The sequence below is a fragment of the Uloborus diversus genome, chromosome 8 (assembly GCF_026930045.1).
Source record: "Uloborus diversus isolate 005 chromosome 8, Udiv.v.3.1, whole genome shotgun sequence".
In the NCBI taxonomy this organism is placed as follows: Eukaryota; Metazoa; Arthropoda; class Arachnida; order Araneae; family Uloboridae; genus Uloborus; species Uloborus diversus.
Window position 1 is genome coordinate 55,086,121 of NC_072738.1, and position 26,460 is coordinate 55,112,580.

Genomic DNA, 26,460 nt, shown 5'->3' on the forward strand with positions numbered 1-26,460 from the left:
AAAATCCAAACATAAGATATATAGTTAGGCCTTCTTATATTTTGCTTCTAACTGATATGAAGTCACTGGCTAAGTTATTAAACACACTACAGGTTTTGACACTTTTAAATTTCAAGTCTGATATAAAGTCCCGTTAGATACCAATTTGCCAAAAATTTCATTACAACGTTAAGGCTATTGATGGTTAAGACATTGTTTACGGACCTGCTTCAGCTGTGTTCTCGTTGCAGGATTTGGACGTGTTTTTTCACTGCGTCTTCTTTAATGTTTGGCCAACGTTAAAAGCTAGGTCATGTGACTTGCAGACGATTCTAAGTACAAAAAATAGAATAGATCATGTGAAAGAAGAAACCTAAAACTGAAACCAGTTAAGAAAATATCTAAGTTTTTCCTGCTAACCCAATGCTTTCTCCACCTTTTAGATCGGTCCTTGTTTTTTGGTATAGCTTTTAACTAATTTTCTATTCTAAATAATATAGTGGATGGATAAAAGTAAAAAAAAACGTGTGTACTTCACTCATGTGAATTGGAGTGTTGAACTTCTGAAGCACGAAGTAAAAAGTAGGTCGGTGAATGCGAGGAAATTGTAGACTCCACACAAAACCGCACACTCTTAGCAACTTTAATGCTCTGTGATGTTTAGCGAGAAGAGCCGTCATTATCTTGATCTTATATTCACATTTTCAAAACAGCACCTTTTTAACATAATTGCAAAAACTATTTCAGACGAAAATACCTTCGCATGTGATTTTCAATTACTGTTAACCTTTATCTTCATTACTTTCATCATTCAAGCTACTATCTTCGCATTTATTGCTTTCATCAATATTTCTGTTCATACTGGTGGTGCTGATGATGATACTTTTACTGCTTATCTTTACTATAATTGTAAACCCGGCTCATCTACATTTTATCCTAGTTTCCTTTTTTGATTACCCAGGGACTCCCCCGATGAAAGGGCACGGGAGGGCACTGTGACCTTCCAAAAATGTTCTTATTCGCAAACTTTGTCTCACGATTCGGAAAAAATATCATCATTCTGCGAAATTTGGAGTTCCGTTTGGTAAAATTATCATCATTAGACGAAATGTGGAGTTTCCACTAGACAAATTGAGATTTTCCGCCCTCCCAAAAATTTAAGCCCTGTACGTGATCCAACTGATTTTTACCAAATTGAACACACACGAGCACACATTTATAAGCCTCCCATAGCAGCATGTTAAGATGAATAAAAAAAACAAAGCTATCTGTTATAATCAAAAAAATTTAAACGAGGCATGACTTTCAAGATTTTTTTTTTTTTTTTTACCCTTCACTAGAAAACACATTCAGCAGCATTTCCAACAATGACGAGCATTATCTTCATAGACGATCATTTACAAACTGGAAAAATTCCAGGCCTTGTGAAAGGAGCACTGAGCGAGAAGCATTCATCACATACCTCCGGTTCGAAATTCCCAGAGCCCAAGAGCAAAAAGGGACCAAGTAACACCATTTCTCTACTCTTGGCACAGCCACTGCCCCCGTAATATGTATAAGCAGATGTTAAAACACACACATGGCTTCCGCTCCTGCCTGGCCAAATTCCGCAAATACCCCGTGGAGTTGGATGAGGGAAATGAAAAATGTTGACACAAATCGCAGAGGATGGGAGGGTTAAAACAGGAAAAAGATGCCATTTCTTTCCAGACTTAAAAAGCTAACTTTTTTTTAAATTATTATTATGATGTCTTCAGCCTTAAGTATCTTTGCGGTGCAAAACTCAGACAGCAGATTGATGAAAAGGAATAAAACATTCATGCAAATTTTGAAGTAGGCTTTTTTTTTTTTAATGTGATGTGGTGAATGCAAAATTTAAGAGATAAACGTCATTCTTAACTCTTTGAGCACGATATTTTTAATGATTTCTTTTCAGACTGACAAATGTCAGTGAGTTGTTGACAAATTTTTTTATTGAAATTTTAACATCTCATAAATTTCTTTGCAAGCAAACAAATACGTAGATGAAATGATATTTGTAACGGCGGATAAATTTTGAAAAAAAGTTTAGGGCATTCATGTTACAATGAATGCACTAAAGTTTAAAATACTCTTTTAACGAATGCTTCTCAGATTCCGGCAATGATATAGTAACGAAGAATGCCTTTTTATTGTGAACTTCATTACATTACGGTTTTTTCTCTCCTCAGTTAAATGAACATTTGTTAAAAAAAAAAAAAGATTTTACTTTTTTAGAAAACATTAATTTTTAAGATGAATTTCTCAAACAAATAACAAACCTGGGAAGAATGTTTTCCCATAAATCTATCGAGACGTTAAGAAATCACACAAACTTACAAGGAAAAAAAGTATAAAACAACTTTTTAATTAAGAAATTGAATCAAAGAAAGCCTTAAAAACCTGAGAATAATTTGAATAGTTTTGAAAAATCTAAAATTTACAACTCTATGCTCGATTATATTTAGCCTTAAATTAATTTGATAACTTTACTAACAATTAATTTTATAATTACTGCAATCTATTTTTGTTTTTGGCAACGATTAAAAAGCTTGTACGGCCCAAGTTGACACCAGGACAGAACAAGTACAATAAGAGCTTTTAACAATTCGATTTGATAAGCTCGTAAGAAACATAAATGTTGAAAGGGAAAGAAAAAACTCTTCCATTTCTCCATCATCCATTTCCCAATAATCTCTTAAAATTCACGAACAAACCAGATCAACGAACAAGAGGATCCATTTTAAAATAAGACCACGATCTGAAGTCATCTTTCAATCCATCTCCATCTGTCTACACATGAAAAGAACTAAAACAAGGGAAGTGCGGCCAATTTCTCTCGGAAAAGCTCTCGATGGGGAAGGGAGTTAGTTTCAAAAAGATCCCATCCCCCTGCAATAAAATCGTAATCCTTTACCAAGCGGCGCCACGTCTCGTAATAAACTCAACGGTTTAATATCAAGAACGACGTCGTTTAAAAGCGATGAGGGTGGAAACGAAGTGAAGTAGCGCATGGCTTGCTTGTTCTTTTTATGCCCCGGATTTATTATTTTCGCTGCCATAGAAGTCGCTTAGAATCTTTCTCCCTTTTTTTTCGGCGAGTCGTTATCTATTCCCCAAAAGCAACTGGATTCTAAATTCGAAATGATAGTGGAAAAAGAGGGGGTGGGGCATCAAAGGCAAACTTCTTTTTCCCCCCTTGTCATTCGATCGATTTATTTTTTTTATTTACCCCTTTCTCTTTTAAATCACGTATAACCCAAAACGATCTTCTCTGCCTTCTTTTCTTGATATGTTTGTTCTTTTCGAGAAAGGGGTCGAACATATGCTGAAACTTTATCTTAGTAGTTCTCAATATGGGCCTGATCCCGTCCATACGTTCTAGCTAATAATATCAGTTGAGTTTTCTGAACTACCTCTCTACCAACGTCTCAGGTTTTCAGGAACCTGACTTCAAAACAAGTAAAATATACTTCAGAAGGAAAGGAAACACATGAAAAACTACTTATGTTTCTATTCATCCTTTCATTAACTTAAAGTCAAAAAGCAATGTTGCCTTTATTGTAACGTTTTACATTATGAGCAATTACATTTTGATGTTTCTAAATTTTAAGCAGATCAATTGGAGCGATAGTTGCAAAGAAAAAGTTTTAGCAGAAAAGAGAAAGAAAAAAGCGCAAGGGGGAAAAAAACCCTTCATACGACTTTAAGCAAATACTCTAAAAAATAAAGCACTCTCTTTTTGAATTTATACATTGAGCAAAAATAGCCCACTTCTTTTATCAGATAGCCTTGAGAGCAATAATCAAAAGTTTGCAACAGTCATGTTTTGTATTCTAAATTCTATCTGAAGTTTGTCATATGAGATTGGTTAAACTCGAAGAGTGTGTGTGGGGGGGGGGGAGAGAAATAGATACATTATATTTTTGCCTCATAAAAATTCAACTGTTGTATCAGTATTTGAAAAAAAAATGGATACTACGCTGTTGCAAGAATTTTCAAATGTCTTGTTTAAAAAAAATCTATTCTTTATTTTCCGAAAAAACGAATCAACACGATATTCACCAACAAATTTTTTATAATTTGGGCTTATATTAAAACCACCAACAATTTTTTCTGGAAACCCAATGCAACGACCGGTATGTAAGTGAAAACATTAAAACGTTTCCGCAGTTTGTGGATCAACCCCTTTTACACCAAAGCCGTTTGCATTTATCCTCAAATCGCCTTTTTAATACAAGACGAAAGTCTAGCGTTAGTGATCGTAGAGTTTAAATGAAAATTTTACGATATCTTCCCTCGATTTTGGCACTGAAGTTAAAGGGGGGGGGGAGGAAACATCTTATCGATAAGCAATGGCATCAACTCCTAAAAAAACGATTACACAAGCACGAGACAAGTTCTTTTCCCTCCACGACGGACTCAGCCCCTATGCTCAATTTAGATTCGGGCATTATTAGAACGTTCAATTTTCCTTTTCGGAATGATGTATGCAGATGAAAAGCTCCATTATATATGTTCCATGAAACTAAAAAAGAGGTGCAGTGCTTCTAAAAGCAACGGAAATGGTAATAGGTTATCATTTAAAGAGCACAAGCACTTAGATTGCTCGTTTCGATTCGGGAGAATTCCGTTCCGAACATCTTTTCCAAGAAGCGATCGTAATTACGAAGATGTTCTAAAAGAGAACAGATACTTCACTTTGATCCGCATTTAATTTTCATGCATAGTTTTACTGCTCGCTGAATCAAGTTAAAAGCTTTACGGCTGTACCTTTCATTTTTCCAAGATAGTAACATTGCAGGCTGGATCGATCACAATTCGATCTCAGATTTAAAATAAAAGTTTTTTGATTTATTCAACCAGTCATCCGCGGCGTTTTTATCGGTAATGATGTCAAAAGCTCACTTCCCCATTAATATCACGATTTTGATTAAGCCCTCTGCTTACAGACGTCAAAAAAGATTAATATGTGCTCAAATGGTTGGACTAAGAAATAAGGAAATAAGAGTTGGGCAAACTAATATCTTTAGCATAGTGCATCACACTACTATCTTTAGCATAGTTGATCAAAGAGAGAACAATTTTAGCTGAAAAAACCGTTGGTTGACATTTTGAATGATTCGAAGAGATAAAAACATTGACACGTGATGTTAGCACTGATGTCCGCACAGTCCCAGAAGGCTTACTGAAGAAACAAAAAGACTTACATACTGAATACTTAGATTAATACTGAATTCTCAGAGGAATATTGCATGGCGTCAGTATTAACGAACATGCCCAACAATGTTTTGTTTGGCAAACTAAAAAGGTTCATTTAAGAAGACGGAAACAAGCAATCATATCATCTCCTAAGTACTATAACAAGGTGACAGCAAGTTAATAGAATGTTTTTCTTTTGTTGAAAATTTGTGTTCGAACAAAGACATGAATACTTGTAATAAAATAAAATTTAGAAATGATATTTTGATAACATTTAAATCATGTCTTTACATTCCCTCAAAATCGTAAGAAAACATAAATTTGTTGAGCTTTCAACGAAGCAATATGGAAAAAAAAAATGTGGTTACCTAGTCATAGAATGTCATAATGTGATATTAGCATGGCTACGTGTACACAGATGGAGCATTCCGAACATAAAGAAATGCAAAAAAAAAATTTTTTTTCAGGTTTCCAAAAGTAATCCTGGCATCATAAACACCCTTGCGCGTTTTTAAATTTTAATGCTCTTTCAATCTTCAGCAAATCCCTAATGATGAGTGAGGGTTTCTCTCTCTCTCTTTTTTCACAAAATTAGTTTTCATTTTTCCCACTCTCTGTTTTTCTTTGATTTTCCTTAAAGACAATTGAAAGAAAACAGTTTTCCAATGCAAATATTAAAGTAATAAAATTAATTAGTTCACTTATTTATCTTTAATCTCATCCACGGACAGTAAAAGCATGTGAAATAAATATAATCACTTCCGCACATGCGAATTCCCCTGCGATTCAACATCATAAGAACAAAACATTCCACCATCCAACACTAAAAATCATTCCATATTCTTTGAATAACATCCAAGAATAAATATTTTTAGAAGGCAGTCATATTTAATCATTACAAACCCGACAGTTAATTACGAAGATTGCATCTATAAAGAGAAACATTTTTCCCGCACTTGAAAAGAATCTTTCAATTTAAAGAGTTACCTAAAAGGGAGCGGGGATCTTGGCGACCGTTGGCGAGAGCAGTTGGCTGCTGAGCGCTCATCCTTCACAGCTTTGCTCCCTACCTGTCACTCCACAGCTAGTGCCTAATGCGGTTACGCGAAGAGAGAGAACTCGGAGCAATAGAGGGATCATTTTAACGTATAGAATGGAATCGCAACTCTCGCGCATGTGTCACTGTGTTTCTGAAACACAGAATCAACGTGAAACAGGTGTGATGTTTCATAACTTGGTCGACGTGAATTATAAAATGGCAAAATTGAAAAAAATAAATAAAATATGGATACTTTTTTTTCGATATGGATTAAGATTTTTTTTTTAAATCGAGACCCTGTGCTATGTTGTTAAACTTGCGATTACCTGAAAATTGGATTACACAAAACTAATGGATTATTTTCCTCTTCTGCATATGGGTAAGTCGTATTTTTAAATTATTTTTTCCAATTCTAATCTTTCTTAATTTCTTGAATAAATGAAGGGGTTTTTTCCTTCCCACATATTAAATTGCTCAAGAGTTTAGTATTAAAAAACTAAATAAAAAGTTGAATTGTATCAATGAAAGTGTGTTTGAACTGATGAAACTGATTTCGTTACTTTTTTCGGTTTTGAAATCTGAATTTTTTTCCATTCAATTTCAGAAAAGTCTAACAGTTGTTAATTATTTAGCTATTAGAAATTTTGTTATTTCATGGAGATATAAATAATTGAAAATAAAGAAAAAGTGTTATGTGTTCTATCCCTACAAAAGTTAATTAAAATTATATTAGTTCATGTGTGCAATGAATTGTAAGAAATGTCTGAACAGTGATGTTCAGTGATAATTCCGAACAGGTGTTTTAAATATAACTCGAAGAAAATTAAAACGAATGCAAATATTATCTGAAATATCTATTTGCTTATTTATTTTCGATTTTTCTACAAAGACTGCGTGGGTCAGTGTGAAACATTTTGCTTCAAAATACTTTTTGAAAGTTGTGGGTTTACAGCATCGTGTGTGAAATTTTCGCTCAAAATGTGACGGATTTTTAGAGCAATCCGCAAGTCAAATATTTAATTAAAATTGAGGAAAATGGTTTTCCCAGGGTACTTTGGTGTTTCTTAAGTTTAATTGTGATAAATTATTATGTGTATGTGTTGATTCATATCAATTTTAACTTATATTTGCGTTATTTTAATGTGATATCGATGGTATTTATTGTGTTTTTACCTCTCGAAGTAATTACTTCTATCCTACATTTTGCCACTCTAGAAATTACAAATAAATAAATAAATATCGCAATAAATTTTTTTTTCCTTCTTCTTCTGTTAAGTAACGGATCGGGATCAATATTATTATGCATAGCAGATTTTCAAAGAAGAGATCTGGAATGTATCTTTCAGTGGGCGCATTTAATCATGTTTTCGATTTATATATAATTTTTTGCTTTAATAAAAACTGTGTGTGCATTAAATTTTATCAAGCGTTCTTCATACATGTCTGAAAAGAAATGCGAGTTTTTGAAGAAGAAATAAGACATTTTTTACCTCCCTTGGTTATTTTAAGTCTTTCCTAAGTTTTACATTATGTTATTATTTTAATAAAAAGTGTGTGTACACATTAAACGTTATAAAGCGTACTTCACACAAATTTGAAAGGAAGTGTGGGTTTTTTAAGAAGATATTCGTTATTTTTATTTAACTGGGTTATTTCAAGCCCTTCTTACGTTTTACATGGTGCTTCCACTTCAATACTAAAGTTGTGCGGGTGCATTAAATTTTATTAAGCGTACTTCACATAACTTGAAAAGACGGTATTCGACAATTTTATTTCATTAAGTGTATTTCAAGAACTTTTTAGCGTAAGTAGTGCTTTTACTTTAATGAAAAGTTATGCGCATGCATCGAATTTATCAAGCGTATTTCACATAAATTTGAAACGAAGTGCGGATCTTTTAAGAAGATATTCGACATTATTTCATTGGGTGTATTTCAAGCACTTTTTCGTTTTATATAGTGTTTTTACTTCAATTTAAAAAAAAAAGTGTGCGTATGCATTGAAATTGTCAAACGTACTACACATGAATTTGAAAACTGCGGATTTTGCACAAGATTGGGTCATTGGTCTTCTTGCAAGCGTTTACTGCCGTTGATTGTGTTTTGTTTAGGTGTTTAAATAGAGAATGACGGTGTTATACTTATTATTTAATCAATCGGAACTTGGTACTTGTTAACGTATTTGCTTTTTAACAAGAAAAGCTAATTTTTATTCCACTGGACAATGTTCTAAGCCTTCGTGTTTCACATAGCGTTTTTACTTCAATAAAAAAGTGTGTGGGTGCATTGAATTTTATCAAGCGTACTGCAAATAATTTTGAAAACATGTGTTTAAAAAAAAAGTATGTATCTTTTTATCTCCTTACAAACATTTGTGTCCGTTGAAGATTTTAAATATTTTTTTAAACTCGGAATTCATATATAATATATTTTTTAACGTTGTGGGTTTTCAACAAGAAAATATATTTTTATTTTACTGGTTCATTCTTAAGAGTCTTGTGTTTTACATTGCTTTCACTTCAATAAAAAAAAAGTGTGTGTGGGCAATGGGCATTAAATTTTGCATAATGCATATAATTTTTCAAAGGTGTGAATTTTTAACCAAAAATACGAAAATTCAATTTCTCCAGTTCTACGTAATGTGTCTACGTGAATAAAATTTAATCAATCGCACTTCATGTCATTTTGAAAAGATGCAAACTTTTAAATGAGAAACCAACGTATTTTATATCTTTGCAAACATCCATGGGGCGTTTCTTGTGTTTTATCTAAGCGTTTCAAGAGAATAATTCGTACATATTATTACGCAACCAATTACAATTGCAACAATTTCGATGCATTGTGTGTTTTTAAAAGACATACGCATTTTGCTTCCACAATAAACAGTTTTTACTTCAACATATATTGTATGTTACATGCAACAGATTTCCTTTAATATTGAACCAAAATATGAAGTTTTCCTGAATCCACAAATATATTCAGAGCACTCACGTGTCTTGATAAATACGTTTTTACAACAGTAAGATGTGTGTGTTTGAAGGATGTACTTGTTACACACATATAGTTCTAGTTTGTTTTTTGAAATGTTACGAATTTGAAATAAGATATACCATACGTGCAAATTAAATAACGTTATTAATGCTTAAATTTGCAAACGATTGCATATTTTGCAACTTTTACTTGTACTTTTGTTGCAAAAGTTTTCAAAAAATTTGTTTGCAGTCTTTGTAAATTTGTATTTTTAATGTTATTTATTAGGCTTTTACTTTTTAGCCAAAGCTTTTTTTTTCTTAAGATAGACCATAGTTTTGCGCCTTTTTTTCGAGTTGTGTTATATAACTGTGTGATTTTAACTATTGCGATGCTATTATTTTCGTTATTATTTATTGCAGCAGCTGGCAAATAAAAGAGAAAATCAATTTTCTCTCTAAGTTTTTCCTGTAATATGAAAAGTACTGTGCGATGAATTTGATTTAAACGAAAAATGTGAATCATTTCCTAGGGTGTAATATGTGCGGTGAATTTCTACCGTTCTATTAGCTTATAAGTTACAACTTTACCAATCAGCGTTTAATTTGTTCTTTCAATTTTTGTAGCCGAAAACTAAAACATGATAAATATGGATGCGGCTTATCCATTCATTCATTTTTAAGTGTGTATTAAGTTTTCATCACTCGAGATTCATATTGTTCCAGCTGTTACGGACTTTGAATATATATATTTTTTCTACTGGCAATATTTTTAAATCTGTGTCCTGTGCATTAGTTTCTACCACAATAAATATTTGTATAATAATAACGTCAGTGTGATTCATATAACTCATGAAACATTTTTTTTTTTTTTTTTTTTTTTTTTTGTAAAGTGCGAGCTAACGCTTTAACAAGGCAATTGTGAACTAAGAAAACGCGTGTTTGTTTAATTTTATCACAACTTCGAAACATGTGCGTTTTTGATGAGACTTGCTTAACTTCGCTCATTATACTCATATGTTAACGATCTTCAGTGCTAAAAAAGAGCATTTTCGCTACAAAAGAAATGTGTGGACGCTTGTTTATTTATTTATTATTTTTGTTACAATTTCGAGTCATTTTGTAAAGAGAATATATCTGGTATTAGAACATCTCATCTATTTTCATTGTTTTACACTGATACAAATAAAAACAATTCGAAATATTTTGTTTCTTTAAAGTTCTTACTGTACTACAGAAAACCAAGTGTTGACACTGTGGGCAGTGTTTTACTAGCAAAAAAAAAGGGATTTTACATTTGCTACCCGTCGTATATTTGCATATTCTTTATTTTTCAATCTCAGGTACTGGGAATTAAAAAATAAAACTTTTTTTTTCGCACTGGGTTTATTATTTTTGATGTGTTTGAAATGTAACCAATGGAAACTCACGGAATGTTAAGACGCTGCGCATTTTCTATAGACGTGATTAATTTCTTTAATTTTTTCCCGGTAGTTTATGTAAGTTCTTTCAGCATGGTGACGAACCCAGAGCATTAAATTTTTTTAATTAGAATCTGTAATTTTTGAAAAGTTATAAAAAGTGTGTTAATATGCATATTATTAATTTCTGATAATCATTGATTCATATAAAACACGATGGATGTTAATTAACATATGCGACAATTGTTTCTAACTTCCATGAATTTATAGATGTTCAGTATTTCTGATTAAAAAAATGGTGGCACAACCGTGCCTAAGAGTTTAAAAAATTATTACATTCACAAAAACGATTGAGGAAAGGGAAAAAAATGATATTTGTGTTTTCGTACATAAAAAAGAGGCACAAAAATAAATATATAAACACTTGACAAGTATAAGAGGGGAGAGTTGGAAAGAATAGGACGGTGGAAGGAGTGGTACAGCTGCACTCAAATCGAAATAAAATGTGAAAAAATATTTCTAACTTGTCCAGTAAAAGTCGCAGTTTCAAACTGTTGCATGATTCTATGCTATATCTACTGGAAAATATGAAATTAATTTTTTACATTTTATGTCGGCATAAATGCAGCTTTCTCTCAACTTCCATCTAACTTTTTTTTTAAATTCTATTTTTAAATTGTGTTTGTTTCACAAAAGGCAAAGTATATTCCCCAAATGCTGTTTTACAAACCTCAACCTAAGTTTTTTATTTAAATTTAATACTCCATTAGTGTTTTATGAAGCAAAAAAAAAAAAAAAAAAAACACGGCTGCCATATTTTTTCATGGTATGCTCTGATATCATTCATGATCTCATTTATTAGTTCCGTAACATGGTACACGTTTTACATTTCTTACTTTCTTCGCATTTTTGTACGTTCTGTATGTTGCAAGAGCTATTTTAACAAATATTTCTTCATAAAACAATACTTCGTTTGATGTTTTTTTTTTTCTTAACGCCATAGCTGTTAAGGAGCTAGAAATCAAAAGCCACTCATCATAGTTGAAAACATTGTCGTGTACAGAAAGTATGAAGGAATTTACAGTTATCTTCGTCACGTCCAATTGAGTTGTATGAAGCGACCAATGAATTCGCCTCATTAATTTAAGTCGCAAATAAGAGATAAGGTCCTTTTCAATTTTCTTTAAAGAATCATGAACATGATCATCACGTAACATGTGACGGCACACGGCTGAAGCAGATGTCATTTTAACGAACTTATCACATATCATGCGTCATGTTCATAGAGGTTTAAGTCATAATGAGCCAGATTAAATAGGGATGTAAAGTAATTTCCAAGACTTAATATTATGTTCTTAGTCATTCGAAAATTCTCTTACACTTGGTATTTTATTTTAAGTTATAAAGAGCCAGATTAAATGGGAATGTAAAGTAAGTTTCAAGACTTGATATTATATTCTTAGTTATTTGTAAATTCTCTTACATTTGGTGTTTTATTTTAAGTCATAATGACCCGAGAATAAACGGGGATGTAAAGAAATTTTTAGGACTTATGTTATTTTCTTAGCCATTCAAAAATGCTCTTACACTTGGTGTTTTATTTTAAGTCATAAAGAGCCAGATTAAATGGGAATGTAAAGTAATTTTCAAGACTTAAATATTACTTTCCTAGTCATTTGAAGTAGATTTTAGAGATTTAGTGAAATAAGTTCATGATCAGGGCCGATTTCAGTATAGTTCAGCGAACATGGCAAAATGTGCACGATGGGTTTAAGCTGACATTGTATACGGCAAGCATAGAAGAGCTGTATTTTGAGTAAAAGAACGTTTATTGAATCAAAACGCTAGCCATTTTAGTTTAAAAAAAAAAAAAAAGTCACTCACAGTATTTATAAAAGAATTTAAGGTAAGAATCAACAAATCTCAAAAATAAACAAATAAAAATAAAATAAAATGATAATACAACCGGAAGGAAGCAACAACAGGTAAAACATTATTTACAAAATAATCCAAGTTTCTACGTGAGTTCATATCGTTAAATTTTTAATACTTAACTATTCCCCGTGTTATTGTTTTCACTTATAAACCAAGTTCTAAGGAGTTTGTAAATAGCATTAGCAAGAGTAGAATTGTTTTAAAAAGGTTTTCCCTTTTATCAGCTACTGGAACTGAACAACGAGAGATATTTCTTCAATAACACACATCACTGTAAGTGATAACCCTTGCACAGACTGCAGGTTAGAGAAAAACTAATATAAAAATATGCGTTTGAAATTAAAACTATGATTTTCGTTGCAGATTTCTTCCTTGATTTGATTAAGTATTTATGTTTTTACTTCAAACAGCATGAACTATATTTGCCATTAAAGTCTTATTAAAAAAACTGAATTGCAATATATTTACATTTGTAAAACCGCGGAAATTTTTTCTAGGCATATTACAAGAAGATTCTTGAGTAACGGAGTTAGTTCATTTATTAGCAATAAAATACGAGCTTATGACAACAAGCACTAGCGCAGCCAGAAATACCTTCTGGTGGGTTTTTTTTTTTTTTTTTTGATCAAAAATACCTTCTGGAGGATTTTTTTTTTTTTTTTTTGATTAAAAATATCTTTTGGAGGGTTTTTTTTTTTTTTTTTAATGACAAATAGCTTCTGGAGGAGGTATTTTGATCAAAAATACCTTCTAAAGGGAAATATTTGACCAAGAACACCTTCTGAAAGCATTTTTTGATCAAAACAGCCCTTTCATATGCATAAACTACTGTATTAGAATTTGCATTTATGTTCACCAATGGCTCTAGGGGGGGGGGTTCACCCCCCTCGCTGCGCCACTGACAACAAGTAAAAAAAATAAAATAATGTATTTTTGTAATATGCGTATACATGAAAGCCATAAAAGTTTGTTACTGAACAAAAATTCAAATATGTACAGTTAAGAAATGATCATTGCACGGCAAAAATGCCAATTCCAAATTATTTTAACTTCAACTGATAGAAATTCAAGAGGGATGAAATTCTTGAAAAGATTTCCTTTAATCTATAGATAAATTATACGAAGTATTTGCATCTGATTTGTTTAACATTTCACAATTTTACTATAATTTAAAAACTATTATTGCATAAAATATCGATTTTTACTTAAATTAAGCAACAGACAAATAAAAAAAGAGTCACCATGATCCTTCTTTCGATCGGAAAATACTCCATTAGAACATTCGAAAGATATAAATCGAATCCTATCAAAAAAAGATAAACGATATTAACCGCCCCAGAAAACTACGATTCCGATACAATAAATAAACCTGATATCGAAAAAACAATTCGGAGAGCTCAGAAATCGGAATTTGAAATCCTCCGTGGTTAAATCAATAATAATTCGGCAATTTCCCAACCTGCCGACAACCCCTGAAATAACGAAATTAATTTCGACGTGTGAGTACTCAAAAGGCGCCTTTTAGAAACGAAATAAAAGCACTGGAAAACGTTATTATTAAGAGCATTGGGAGCTTTTCATTCTAGTCATTAAAGGGAGTAAGTTGATTCTGAAATGTAACGGTCGGTGTAGAATTCGAACGCGGAAGTTAAAAATATTCTTTTTCAGGATTATTTATTGATTAGAATTTTACCGATAGGCAATTTACGCCAGAGTAGAGTTTATGCTGTGTCGAACATTTTATGCGAACCAAACTTGAGATGCAGACATAACAGGATTTTGTCTCCTGTTTCCTTCGATAGAAGGGGGCCATTCAAACATTGAGCTTCCTATCTTTACCCCTTTCGATTGCCGATATTCGTCATTAGACGTTCAAATCTGCTGAATGGTTGAATTAACATTGATTTGAAAACTTTCTTCAATTTTTTGAAAAGTTATTATTATTCTTTTTTTAATCAACGTGCGCTCAGCGTAGACTTGATTAAACTAGTGCCGTGAAGAAAAACAAATTTACTTCAATTTTATAGCTTGCTTCATAATCATTATTTCTCAAATTTTAACAGCATACAGCCGGAAAGGAAGAGCCAAATTATTATTAAAGCTGCTTATGAAAAGCAAAACTCGGAGCATTTGCTGTGAGCCCCGTTTTCGCATCACTCCTTCAAGAAGTTAGCTATTTATTGGTGCACTCCTTTTTTGAAGTAACAGAAAACACTGTTCAACTTGCATCGCGGTTTTGAAATGGAACAATTATGCGGCCAAGTTCCAACATGTGTTTTATTTATTTATTTATTATATTGAAGTAATTAATATTCATCTTTTCAATAACTTTTTTTCTTGCTTTTTATCTCTGCCAAACTGCACAACATAGCGTTACAAATATTAATTCTCAAGCAATAAAAATACACTGCGAACATTTAAACACACACATAATTTATTGTTTACGTTTTATGCATTTATTCACGTGAATGACAACAAATTAATAAAAGGCATCAGATGTCCTAATCTCACTTCACTCAGTCCGATTCACATTTAAACACACTTTATTGTTTATGTTTTATACATTTATTCACGTGAAAAACAACAAACAAATTAATAAAAGGCATCAGGTGTCCTAATCTCGCTTCACTCAGTCCGATTCACATTTAAACACACACATAATTTATTGTTTATGTTTTATACATTTATTCACGTGAACAACAACAAATTAATAAAAGGCGTCAGGTGTCCTTATCTCGCTTCACTCAGTCCGATTCACTTCACTCCGAGTGAATCAGCACCTTAGTTCACTTGCTAATAAAAAAGATACTCCTTCACTTAGAAGGTCTGTCACCAGAGATCCCCATTTTCGTTATCAAGTGAACTAAAGTGTTGATTCAAGGTGAGTACAGTAATTTTGACTGAGCAAAGCGAGATTAGGGACCCAGGAATCTTAATAGCGAATTAACAATCTTAAAACTCTCACAAAGACAATCGAATTCAAACTCAATACAGGTGAATTTTTTGAGCAATATGGCATTAAATTTTCAGTGAACGCCTCCATGTCTGGTTTTTAGAATTATGCCTCAATGTTTTCAATTGATTTTTTTTAATTTTTTTAGCACTTAGTTATTCACTCACAGAAGCTTAAACAACGATTTTTGGGAATACAACTGTAATTTTTTACTTTTATTCAAAATCGTATTCAGTTAAACGAGAAATATCAATCCATCCTTAAATTAAAGTGCTGGACTTCGCACCGGAATCAACTGTTCGTAATATGATAATGACGAAATCATGTCTCCAAATAAAGACAAAAACAACAGATGGGTAACTGTAATGGACAAAGCTTAAACATTGTTTCCATTCATAAAATCTCAAATAACGGAATACAATAACGTGTCACAATTCATAGGAAAAGACTATAACCTGCACTTAAAAAATAACGTAAATCCGTAATGATAGGAGAAAATTTATTAAGAAGAAAATTCTAACGGCAGCAAAAAGTGCAAGTGAAGAAAGAACACTGTTTCAAGAGAGAATATATATCGCGGTAATCGGATTATAAAACCGAGACTTAGTCATTAACATCATTACAGAAAGAATTACGGCGACTAACTAGGCAGACTTGACAACACTGGAAGTAATGCTAATATGAGTTTAGTCCTTTATTTGACGTACTTACGATAAGTCGTTAGAAAATTCTCTCGCAAGAAGAAGACATGGATTAAATCCCCAGAGTTTTGGAGAAAAAAAAACATCAAGATAATGAGATTTATAAGAGCTGTAATTTGGTTACTCTTAAATTTTTTTTAAATAAAGTTTTTTGTTATTAATATTTTAAATATTTTGTTCTTCTTATCTGTTAAGGAATATTTTCATCGAGTCTTTTTTATTAGGGAAATGTTCCCTTAAAATTTTCTGTGAAAAATAAACAAACTCTTTAACTATTATTTCCTTTTTATTTAGGTTTAAAAAAAAGGCAATAATTGCATAGTTATAAATACTTTTACTAATGTTGTTCCAGCAATTTCCATACACTAATCTGAAAGTCCAATTTTTTTCGAACTCCATATCGTCCTGATTTACTGGAAAATTATAGTCACGTTAACTTTTTAAGCGAACCCAGTATAACATTCAATTATTTCGAGAAACACCAATTCATATGATGTCATCTTGGCGCTCATGGGGAAAAAAAGAAACCGAACTCAACAATGTCATGCGGTTTGGTATTCATTATTCAAACTGAGGGCGTTTAAAAAATAGCAGAAAAAAAAATTTAGTCATCCATGATTTAAAATTTCGACATACATTGGAAATGTTTTGAAAGGGTTCAGGTAGGACTTAGTTTCAAACGATAGAAGTGCAAGAGGCCTAAAGTCTTCATAACTTTTTTTCACACAGAAACAGAACGGATTCAGTCAAATACGTAGAAATTCACATCGAATTGAAAAGATATGCAGAAGCTGAACCCTTGTGCAAATTTAGCCCTGGCTAAAGGTATCTTACTAAGTCAGTTAATGAATATGCATTTGTGCTGAAGCAATTTTTCTCAAACGAGCAAATAGGTGTTTATAATTACAAAAGCAACAAAAATGTCTCAGGATATTTTGTTTCAAGTATATTTCTTTAAGGCTCACAACATAACTCTAATTGCGGGTTCAACCCATTCCAAAAACCATGACTCAAACAATTGCAAGCAGAGGCAAACAACAACACGAGTTCAAGATTACAGTTGATGATGATCATAATTAAGTATCCACGCAACCCAATCTACATTTCTTCGGAAATAATCTCTCAGTTCTGCATCTATTTCCGAGAAATAATTGATGCCCTCTCGATGCTTGCACAACTGGGCAGATAAAAACCCGCAGCTATTGCCACCTACTTAAGACCAATAACACGACATTTTTCCATACAAAAGCATTAGTATGCAGCAAACGCGCATGATGTGAAAGGCCAACATGCAATGAAAGATACGACATTCGAAATCCCCCCTATCTGCGGCCTCAGAAATCAACTGGAACTTGTTTCGACTGTGGAAAATCATAAATAGATTTTTTTCCTTCTCCTCATGTCGGAGTACCCGCATGTATACAAATGGGGCACGGCAGGGAGGAGGGTGCAGAAACTATGAGAATGGATAGCTGAATGATACATCTCAGATGATGTTCTAAATAATGAGTACATCGATGACGAGAGGTATAGAATGCATTTATTTTCTGTCAGAAATCGCACATATAGATGTCGACTTGCAGAAAACGCTACAATGAAAGAAATTCGATAATCAATAGATAATCCTTTGTTGCATTCTTTGAAATATTAATGGATCTGTCCAGAACACTTTCAGGTTCTCTTTCCATCTCTATATTTTCCCCTTGAGAAATTGGTTTTAACTTTGTGAAAACGGAACTATTTTTCCGATTTGTGCATTCGGGTAGGTAAAAAAAAGCCTTTTTTTTCAGCTAGAGTCCAGGATCCCTTCCCCCACTTTTTTTAGACTTACTAATAGTATTATGCTGTTAAAAGTTTCAGTTTCTTACTCAAACTTTAAGAGGGTGCTCAATGACCCCTTAATTTAACATTAGCTGTAGCGTAGAAAATGCCACACATTTAGAAACATTTAATTTCCCCAGCTGTTTTTTTTTTCCTAAATAATTATTTTATTGCAATGTATATGCATATTGCTAGTGTATATTATAATATGTAGCATTGTTTTTTCAGTTCAATGTATTTTTTTTAACTTCTTCCCTATGGTTATGAAATTTGGGGGGAGGGGGTTCAGCACCCTCTTTCAGTTGAAATAAGAAGCTAAAAATTTTCCCTTTGATATTACTATCCACAAGGCTAAAAATATTGCGGGGTGTCCTGTTATCTAAGAGGGGTTTTTTTTCCATGTATTTTTGAACACCCTATTGTGCATATGTGTCGAGAGTGAAAATAAATTTATCAATTTTAGTTAATAAAATTGTAATCGGTAAAACCAAAAAAAAGAAAAAAATCATAAAAAAGGAAATACAGAAGCAACTCTTTAGATCAGGATGATGCAAGAAAGATATTACATATTCAGATTCTCGTCCTAGGTGAAATAAAAACGATTTGATGCAGGAGTTGGACTATCTCTTATATACACCAAGATAATTTCCGAAAACTTATTTTTAGGCCGAAATTGGCAATTTTTAACAAGGCTTCTTTCTTGCCGAGAGCAATTTTTATGAAGACCCGTTCAGACTCTAAATAGGCCCTTAAGAAACTTTTTTTCTTCACAAAACGAGGAATCCAAAGCTCTCCACACAATTTCTTTAAAAAGAATATCGAAAAAGAAATGTTGACCTTGTTTTGAGTATAATAATGTTTGTTTACGAAGGAGATGGGGATAAGAAAGAGCAGAACATTGAAAACCAGCTTTGTGGAAAACATCTCGGAGTAAAAGGTAGGCCGTTTAAGGGAAGTAAAAGTACATTCATTTTAAATTTAAATGAGGAAGGAGAATGATTTGAAGATAAAATTTAAAATGCACGAAAGATTTTGTCATTACCTTTGTCAAATAAATGAAAGAAAACAACACGGATTCTGTTTTTAAAAAAGCAGAAAATATTCAATCCTTATAAATATGGGCAAAAAAAAGTAAATAAATAATATTAAACTAAAAGCTAAAATTTAATTGAAAACGCAAAGAGTTTACAGTTTTAAGTCAGAAACCTCTTACAAAAATTTCATATAGATTTAATTTAAAGAAACTCAACTGACATAATACTACCGACTTTCTTTTCACCATATTTCAGAAAATAATTGCATTTTAATTATTTTTCTAATTAAGGCGGAAAATAATTAAAAAGGAATTAGAAGCTCTCCACATTTTGCAATTTCTTTTAAGAAAAATGTAGACATTGATGTAAACCTTTACTAAAGGAATAAAAGAGCGTTCATTTAATTCAACAATAGGGAGGGAGTGGAGTGGGGAGAGAGTTAAATAAAAAATGGATGAATTCAAAATTGTAAAGATTTTATAGTCGTGTTTTGAGAGAAATCTCGTAGGGATTAAAATATACTTCCTTCAAAAAGAGAGGGAAGTATAGGGTTTCAAACTATATAGTTTGCTGAAAGAGTTTATAGTGTATTTAAGGAACATCTTAAGACAGATCGATGCAGGCTGTCTTAAAGAGAAGACGAGAAAAGTCAGCCTTCATAAAAGAGGCAAAATAATAATTTTTTTAAAAGTGGAAACTGTTAGACTATTCTGACAGGCATGTCAGATAGATAAATACATACTTTTACGTTACTTAGGGGAGTAAGAGACCCTTCCTCCAAAAGAAAGAGGAAATCTAGGTTTAAGATACCATATCTCAGCTACAGATTTTATAGTATGTTTTGAGTGACATCTTTTAAAGAAATTCGTTTGCTCTGGGCGAAAGGAAAAAAATGCTTTCTTCAGCAAAAAGGAGAAAGAGAGCAAGAAAGGGGGATTTTATTATGTTCGATATCCCACACTGTAAAATTGGTTACAGTGAAATCTCGTTATAGCGAATACCAATGCAACGAAATATCCCTTTCAACGAAATCAATGTTCAGTCTTGTTTGAATTTTCATTACGTTGCCGGAATTTCATTTTAACAAAAATCCTCAAACAACGAACAAAATGTGTGGTACCTTTAAGTTAATTATAACGGGGCTTTACTGCATCATAGTAGCTGCGTTAGGTATCTCATACAGCTCAGTATATTTGTTTCATACTACCGGTACCCGCACGGCTTTGCTAGTAGTAGAAAATTAAAAGGTCGTTTGGTTCGCCTGCATATTTACAAATAATGGATGATGAATTTCTCGCCAATTTGTTATGTTCATTTGCTCGATAAAATTTTGTTAAAATTGGAATAGAAAAAGGAACAAAACCGAATTTTCGAAAAATCGCTTCGAGGTGCTCGCCCCTATGCCACGAACTATTTTTGTGTCAAATTTCATGAAAATCGGCCGAACGGTCTAGGCGCTATGGGCGTAACAGAGATCCAGATATCCAGACACACAGACTTTCAGCTTTATTATTAGCAAGGATTAAAAGAAGAAAATAATAATTAAACAATGTGAACCCTTAGAATGCGAACCTGCTTAGGTTTTAACAAAAGATTGCATGCTGTTGTAACGAACCATCGTTTAACTGTTATTGTACTGTCACGTGATATCCTTCGATAACATTTTGTTTACAAGAACAAGAGAACCTTCTTCCTTTTCGTAAAACAAAGAGAAAAATGATTATAAAAATGGAATTCGAAACTTAAAAAAGAGAAACAACTCAGAAAAATCAATATCTACTTCATTCAGAGGAGCAGGAGAACGTTCCTTTGAAGGAGCAGCAAGAAAGATGATTAATAGAGAAGATTCGAAATCTGGGAGATTTATAATTTCTTTTCAGACATAACTGAGGTTGATCAATACAGGATCTAGTTTAGGGCAAAAAGGGGAAGATTTATTATCTTCAAAGGGGACAAATAAAAAAAATAATAAGGACTCGCAGAGGAACCCCATAATGCAAGAGATTACTTTCTGTGAAAAATATGTAAGCATACCTGCCAACCTTCCAAAGAAAAAATCTAGTAGATTATTTACTATCCCTTTAAGTACAATCATATGGAAGTTTTTTACTTCATATTTACATAAAATAATTAATTGAAACATGAAACGGAAGAATAAAAGTTAAATTAATGCTTAATATAAAGTTAAAACTTTTTTTGATCAAACTTAATAAGCATTGATAATGTTGCTAGATTTCTATGTACTAAAGTTTGAATTTTAGCAGTAAGCTATCAAATCATGGAGTAAGTCTGGATAATCTTAACACTATTTTACAGGATTTTTTCGCAAATTTCCCAAAATAAAGGGATTTCCCCAAAAATTAATAAAATCCAGCAGATTTTTAATAAAAATCGGGATATCGGGAGAAGTGCTCAAAATTCAGGAAACTGCTGAAAAAACCAATAGAGTTGGCAGGTATGCTTACGCGCGGAAATGCATTTAAACACGTGCAAATGTAATCAAATCAGGCAATAGAAAATAAACATGAATACAAATTCGTTCTTCAACTAAAATTTTCACCTCATGCAAGCAAAAGAAAGAAAGAAAAAAAAAAAGAAGATTAAAAAAAATCCCAGACAAGCGAACAGGGGGAAAATGTCAAATAACCAGAAAGGGGCTGTCATATCTGCCAAATTACTTTCCTATCTCTTCTTTCCCGAATAGAAAGTGTCACGCCACGATCGTGTGGCTCGACACACACCACTTCACTTCCAAACGATCAGTTATATTCATTTAAAAACAAGCGACAGAAGGGAAAAAAAAAACGACGGAAAAAAAAAAAAAACCTGTGAACGCACAACAGTGGACTTTTCGGGAAACGCAGTCACGTAGGGAAGAGGGGGGGGGGGACTGTGGCAGTAAAAACCATAATAATAAAAGGGTGAAAAAAAAAAAAGAACAGGGAATAGAAACAGGTATCTATCTGACTTGAAAATCGAATAATGCCTTCTTCAACTGCACGGGTCTTAGCAAGTAAGGGGCGGAAAAAGTAATAATTGCAGAAAAAAAGAACGCATCCAATAAAAAAAAAGCGTCTTCTGGAAGAGATTCCACAGATAACGGTATTAAGGAAAAATATATAAGTAATAATATACCTTTCTTACGCTGTACATCCTCTTGAGAAAGGCTATTTCATAACAGTTCCAGCTCACGTATAATTTTAAAACTGCGAGTTGGCATCACCAAGAAAGCTTAGCATCATAAAATCGGATTGGGCATCGCTTCCTGCACGTTTGCGAGGCAGTTCTAGAACGAGAGGCCAACCTTTCGAACCATGTATAATATTTTATGAAGGCAAACGAGGAAAACCAAATGCCCTAAGGAGGTTTTTTTTTTCAGTGGTGTAAATATATTCATGGAATATCTAGATGTTCGCATGGAATAAAAACTTGCCGTATGCTATCGGTAAACACAGTCAAAGTTCACTGGAAGACTTTTTGCTTCCAAGTTTTAGTGATAATAAATCAATATGATTCAGAGTCACTTAGAGACTTAGACATTTGATTAATTCTTCTCGCCTGATTATGGTGGAATGCAATAGATTTTATGTATCAGTAACTATAATCCTTTTGAACTCACATAATTGTAAACATTTGTAGAATCCACTACAATGCTTATTTCATCACAACTGTTAGGATTACGGAAAGTATTGTTGCTCAAATGCAAATAGAGTTATCATTTAATTATACATGCAAAATGCACTTTTCAGATCTGTAACCAACTTTTTTTACAGATAATGGTAATGATACCTGTAATTATCGTTTGGAAAACGTATTCGCATCTGTATTCAAACTCTGTAAACTGCAATCTTGCCTGTAATCATTCTTTTGTAAAAAAAAAAAAAAAAAATGCCTGTACAATTTTTTTTCATAAAATGTAACTTTACCTACAATCGTAACTGTAAGAATTTGGGAACCGTATCTGTTGTGATAATACAATTATAACATTATGTATTTGTGATTGTAAAAATATAACTGTAACCAACATATTAGAGCTGTTAATCATAACTGTTACTAACACTTGTGTATCGTGACAGTAAAAACCGTTTGTAAAACATGTAGCATTTGTATTTAAAAAAAAAAAAAACATAATTTATTTGCAACCAACATTTCTAAATATGTAATTGTTCTTGCAATAACCAAATATTAATCTCACAATTAAAAATTTTAATACAAGCTGTGGTTGTAATTTATTGTATTTGCTGTGTTTTTATTCTGGCCTTAGTTGACTAAGGAGCTACAGATTTATCAGGAAAATAAGAATCCTATTCTATCATTTCATGTTTGTAATAAATCCGATTATCCATCTCTTTGACTAATCGTAATAATTATCAAAATTATCGATAATCATACCAAGAACTTGTAAAGTTTCATAAGCGTTTAAAAGTTAGTGAATCGCTAAGACGTAGCTTTTTATCTCTGGAAATGATTTGGCATCAAATGCATCTACTATGTAAGCGCTTAGTTTTCGGTAGATGTCGGAAAGCACTGACAAATAAAAAATGAATTAAAATGCAAAGATGATTCGCCAGTTCTATATAACTGATGTCTAAACCACAGTGATTATGATTACCCATATTGCAGTTTCACTCTTTTTGGCTCAGTTTGTGTAGCCAATCAAAATCTGAATTAATACGATAACATATTTCAATTGGAATGGCGTTGTAGCATTTTTTTATTCTGAAAACTTTGCTATCGAGTAGTTGTAACATGCACGATCCATTTCGATAGATGTATGGTAAGTAATTAGGATATAACAGGAAATATCCATCGTTGTTTAGCACAAATAAACAGATTATAGAATACACGTGTTTCGGGGTTTTAAGCAACCCTTTTTTCAACTTAAGGGGCTTTTGAATTCAAAGCTTTTACTGGGTGTCTTTACATCTAGAAGATCACACATTTGAATTGAAAAAGGGGTTCCTTAAAACCCCGAAACAAGTGTATTCTGTAATCTGTTTACTTGTGCTAAACAACGTTGAAAATTTCTTGTTATTCCTCGGCACAAAGGTATTTATATATTGCTTAATTAGGATATATCTATTACGCCCACTCTTTTTATTTCTATTTATTTGGTAAACCACCATTAACAATATTATTTTTTAAAATACCAAAACGGATATTGTCGCTATTACATCACTGCAAGGTAAAAAGAAGTTTTAAAAAATTGCATGCGACGGCAAGTAAAGCATTCCAACAGAATAATAACAAAACCATTTTTATTTTCAAATTTTACATAGTAGAAGATCGCATATATTTCTTATCCTGCCATTTAAAATCTCAGCACTGCTGACAGTTGAACTCTTTAGCCGTTTTTGAAGCTCAGTTTTTGGCTCGAAACTATAATATTTTTATAAGTGATACTTGATTTGCTGTAATGCATTAATAAATACATGTATTTCAGTACTTTGACGTTAACAACTTTAAAAGAAAAGAAAGGGGAGAAATTCTAATAAAACTTTTATTATTCTTTCTGAACGATGTTACTTAGTAAATTAAATGAAGAGCAAATAAACAACAAAAACGTTGTTTTTCAAGCTTTACTTTGAAACCATACGAATCAAAAATACGAAAGTTTCAAACAATAGGATGTCATTTTGTCAAGATCTTTTCATCATTTTCAAGAACTTTTGCATGACAACATAACAAATAATTTTTTTTTTTAAATTTGCTTTAAAAATTGCTCACGTGATGTAAAAAAAGGGCTTAAATGTCCCATATTGGGTAAAGAAATATCAAGACAGTTTAACACGCAATCTTCGAATCTAAGAAATATTTTCCGCAATAAATAACGATTGCAATTCTCAATCACAGCAATCAGCAAATTTTCTTCTTCTTTTATCAGAAGCCATATCATGTAAGAAATAAACGAGACAAAATACATATAAACACATCAATATCGCTCAGCAGAGAAAAGAACCTCTTAGACATTCTTTCACAGTTTACTCCACGCCTATCAATTCATTTTCACTATCAGTGTTTGCCCACTTCTTATTTTTCAGCATCTCTTGAGAAAATAAAAGATATGGAAGGAAACAACGTAGTAATAATAACTGGGAGATAAACTGGAATCCAAATTATCGCTCGTTCACGTGAACTCATCAACGCGACTATCTGCTGATTATTGGAGAAATGGGGGACGATCCTTTTAGCTCAGAGGTGTATCCAGAACTCCGAGATTACGTTCTATAGTGGAACTCCAATCATCCAAATCAACTTGGACTGGACCAAATTCGGATAATCGAAAATTTGGATTTTAATTAGTCACTATGCGAGTTGATGAGAGAAAAAAATTTGGAGAAAAAAAGCTTATCAAAAGAAAATTCAACACTTTTAGTTGCTAAGCGTACTTACAAGTACATTAGAAGCCAATACTGCCGTGGGCAATTAAAGGGCAGTAGCTGTAAATTTTTCATTTCTTTGTATTTTTTGTCATCTATTGCACGTTAGCTTTATTGTACACTAGCGATACTCGCACGGCTTTGCCCGTAGTAGAAAATTAAAAGGTCATTTTGTTCGCCTGTATGTTTACAAATAATGGAGGATGAATTTCTCGCCAATATGGCTATGTTCATTTGCTCGCCTACGTTACGGTTCCACGTTATGATAATTTACTCTTCCACGTAATGATAATTTGCAGGGTAAAATGTTTTTAAAATTGGAACAGAAAAAGAACAAAATCGAGTTTTTGAAAAATCGCTTCGAGGTGCACACCCCCATGCTACAAACTAATTCTGTGCCAAATTTCGTGAAAATCGGCCGAACGGTTAAGTCGCTATGTGCGTCACAGAGATCCAGACAGAGGTTTATTCTGAGAAAAACGTCTCCTATTGTTAATATTGAATCCAAAATGCGTTTCTTCAAATTTCTCAAAAACTCAATTGTGCAGATACTGCCGTTTACATGCCCATGGCAGAGTAATAGAACTGCACTATGACATTGACCAATCATCCTAATAATGTACGTTCTGCGCCTACACTAGTTTCGTAGTCTAATCTTTTTATTTTATTTATTCATTTTCTGAATTTTTGAAAGCGATTTGGATATTTGGGTTGTACTGTACATATCTGAAGTTACTTAATATAGACTGATTAAGTAAAAAATTTCGTGTTATTTCCAAACTTTAAAACAATAAATATATAAATAAATTTTAAAAATTCAAAAAAGTAAAGTTTTCAAATAAATTGATAAATAAATAATGAAAAGCTAACGTAAATGAAAGGTAAATTTGAAAATTTTCCGATTTGAAATAACCTTTTAGAACCGAGGAAAAATCACTGTTAAAAATATTATTGTCACAAACATTACTGATAAGAAAACAATTCTGCTATTAAACCATCGTAAACTATT

At 32.4% G+C, this 26,460-nt stretch overlaps 1 protein-coding gene and 1 long non-coding RNA gene across 2 annotated transcripts in view; one reads left to right on the top strand and one right to left on the bottom strand.

Annotated features, from left to right (window-relative positions):
* LOC129228049 (single-stranded DNA-binding protein 3-like) overlaps positions 1-26,460 on the bottom strand; it is a gene marked incomplete at its 5' end in the record, with an annotated part of 396,346 nt that overhangs the window by 95,118 nt on the left and 274,768 nt on the right.
* LOC129228050 (uncharacterized) overlaps positions 6,309-26,460 on the top strand; it is a 58,439-nt gene continuing 38,287 nt past the window's right edge. Inside the window, exon 1 of the long non-coding RNA XR_008580884.1 lies at positions 6,309-6,617. This is a non-coding gene — a long non-coding RNA (uncharacterized LOC129228050). The remainder of the gene's footprint in view (positions 6,618-26,460) is intronic.